Raw genomic sequence first — 3,623 nt, 5'->3', positions numbered from 1 at the left:
TTTTTTCTTTTTCCTTTCTTCCTTCTTTCCTTCCTTCTTTCCTTCCTTCCTCTCTCTCTCTCTTTCTTTCTTTTAGAATTCATTCAGGATGTAGTTATTAGAATAGCCTAGTAGGTCCTGAGTTCCTCATGATTACATCTACTGGAGTGAAAACAAGCAAAACACAATTGAGTAAGCAATCACATTATTTTACATTATAAATAGTTATAAAGATAATGGAGAGAGGACTGTAATAGAGAAAAGTAGGAAAAATGCAGGTCCTATGTCCCTCTGAGGAGGGAATATTTAAATAGACTTCTGAAGAGAGGGAATCATTCAAGCAGATAAAGAGCCAGGCAGAGAAGCCAGGGATGAAGGAGACTATGATGCAGCCTAAGGAGAAACCTCCTAGACATCACCGAAACAGCCTGCTGATCAAGCAGAGCCTTGCTGATCAATTACTATGTAATTGCCAAGGGGAGGTTAAGGACAAGATATTTTTTATATTGTCGAGGTCTGATTTAAGGCAGAAGTTTCAATGTAGAGCTCATTATCATGGACAAAGTTCCTTATAAAAAATTTTAGTGTTGATGGAAACAGAGAGTTGAGGTGTTGAAATGGACTTTGAAGAAAAAAACAGTTGTTTGATAAATCCAGTTGAGCCAGCGATCTCATTCTGATAAAGGAGCCCTTCACCTTGATGAGGGCAAGCTGAGTAACCTGCTTTTCACTTTTAGAACTTTTTGAAACCTAAGGTGATTTTTCTTCCTGGACAAGAATTCCCTGGACGGTGAAATCATGTTTATGGAGCCAGTCTTCATTTTTTGTCCTTTAAAGAGCTCTGATGTCGAAGATTTAAATCTTCAGTGTGAGTTAAGTTGGAAGAACAACAGGGCCAGATTCTAGTGCTTCCTTCAGTAGCACATACACTAAAAAAAGGACCAGATTTTATTTAATACCCCGTAGAGCGTGGTGAGGAACACATGCTCAGTGCACAAAAATCATCACTGGTGTGTTTTAGTGAGAATAGGGATCCCTGCTCGCGTTCTATAAGTATCATTCTAGCTTTCGGGTAGGGGATGAGTCAGACAGTGAAAAAGAAAACAACTGTGACGTTTTGCCTTCAGTCTAGTTCTCTACTAGGTTGAACACCCAGTATATGAAATGTGAGAGCTTCATATTTCTGAAAAGAAAAAGCATTGTATTTCTAAAAGGCCTACATTTCAAGATGAACCCAGAGTAGCAGATCTCCCTAAAAGCAACCCTGTGAGAAATAAGCGACTTTTGTCCCTCATCATTCCAAACCTCTTTATGAGAAATTTTGTTTGGTTCTTTAACAGTAGAAAGAGAAATGGGGCAACAAATAGAGAGGCTGTTGTAATTATACAAGCAAACTACCATATTTTGGACTAATTCAGAAAAGTGGTAATAAAAACAAATCGATGTGCACATCAGACATTAAAGGGTGGGTGGTGAGTCTATAATTCTACCCTTATATCCTTTGTCCATTTTTTTAGAGATTAGTAAAGCAAGGAATATTGGAAATGAGCCTGAAATAATTCAGAAGTCATTATTCTCTTTTTATTCTATTTAGTTTTTATAATGAGCAAGTTTATAAAATTTCACACCTGCAAGAGTTTTCATCTACATCATTACAGCCAATACTTGTGTCATCCTAAAGCCGAACTTCAATCATTTTACTTGCTCTTGCCTTCAGCTATGAAAAGATAGACTGTGAGTTTCCCATCATTGTGGTTGTCACCCTAAGGCAGGATGGCCACTTGATAAAGATATTGCTCAATGAAACATTGAATTTCTGATGTCTCAGATAGTATGATAATCTACAGTCAAATGATAATATTTTAAAAACCACTCCGCAGGATTTATAACATCTTTTCCTTTCTTTCATTTGCTATTACAGAGTTTAGGACAGATGGGGTAGAAAGACCTGGAGGCCACAATAACTTTGTGAAATCCAAGATCGGTATTGATTGTGCCTACACCAGTGGCCAGGAATAGTAGCAATAACTCCAAATAGTAGTAAAGACAGAGGGGGTGGAGCTACTGCCAGAGGCTGGTTGCCAATCCAAGTGTCCTAGTGTGTCACCATCTGGCACAAGTGTTAAAGGTTGCCAACCCCTTAAGTTAGAGCAATCATATGTATCAGCAGGTTTCCTGTCTTCTCTGATCGCCAACAGATTGGTTCAAGTACTACATTCTATTAAAATATGGTGCTGAGATACTTTATGTTGTTATGAAAATAGCATTCAAAATAACTTGTTTAATGTCCTTGAAATTAAGTGTAACATTCAGATGGTAAGTAAATGTCTTTGTAAAGAGTAAAGGAAATATTGTTGCCATTTTGTAATAATGAAATTGCTTATTAATGGTAAAAAGTACAACTTTGTTAAAGGAACTTAAAAAAAACTGTTTTTTAAATAGCATTTTTCATTCTAATAAACCAACATTGATAAGATTAATGTGGTAATAATATCATTATAAAGTTTTATGATATTTTCTAGGACAAGACATTGTCAACATTACTGAAAATAAGTACTGACCTATTTTTTTTATTTGATGGAAGACTTAGCTTAACATTTTGATAATTATATTGAAATACCTATTAAAATAAATCTATTTTTTTCTCAAAAGAGTAGAAAAGAAATATCCTGGAATTAAAATATTCAAAAGATTCATCTCCATGAATGAAAAAAAAAACCTCAAAAGTGAGATTATGTTAAATAGATCACAAGAAATGAGGCTCCTTTCTTGTGATTTTAAAAGATAACCTGAAATTTTCTTTTTTTTAAAAAAAGGTTTATTTATTTATTTTAGAGGTAGAAAGAGCATGAATGGGAAGGGCAGAGGGAGAGGGAGAGAGAATCCACACTGAGCATGGAGCCTGACTTGGGGCTATATCTCAGGACCCTGAGGTCAGGACTTGAGCCAAAACCAAGAGTTGGATGCTTAACCAACTGTGCCACCCAGGCTCCCCTTATATTTTCTTTTCTTATGAAAAAAGTTATGGAATTATGGAGTTAGTAAACATTGACTGTATGGAATAAATAACATTTTTGCCATTACCAATCTCAATATCAAATATATACATATTTTATTATTAAAACAAAGATGATAATCTTCATATGCATATCTCTTTGGCATTTGAAATAATATCACTGTAGACATAATTTATAATGCAAGTCAAAATTTATAATGCAAGACTAAAAAGAGCATGGACAAAAGATCAAATTGGTAAAAAGAAGAAATGATCTTTTACAGCAATTCTTCAAAAGGCTCAAGGACTAAAGATAGGATAAGTTCACTTCATTGTTAAGATAAAAGCCTTTGGGGATTAGTTGAAAACTTTTTCTTGGATATCTAGAAACAGACCTAAAATTAGTGAGTCGTTCAAGTAGCTGAATTCTGAGTATGTATAACACCAATCCAGTAGCAATGTAATGGAAAAATAGGGCAGTATATTATTATAGAAGAAGATCTCAGTTATCAACTTGGTAAGATAAAATAATAATAATAAACATTTGTATGCTAGTCTTCGAGTTTCAAATATAACTCCAGAACTTAAAATTCTAGAGAATAGGGTGCCTGGGTGGCTCAGTGGGTTAAGCGTCTGCCTTTGGCTCAGA

This window comes from Ursus arctos, unplaced genomic scaffold (genome assembly GCF_023065955.2).
Source record: "Ursus arctos isolate Adak ecotype North America unplaced genomic scaffold, UrsArc2.0 scaffold_37, whole genome shotgun sequence".
Lineage (NCBI taxonomy): Eukaryota > Metazoa > Chordata > Mammalia > Carnivora > Ursidae > Ursus > Ursus arctos.
The sequence above is the reverse complement of the archived record's forward strand: the minus strand, read 5'-3'. Positions refer to the sequence as shown.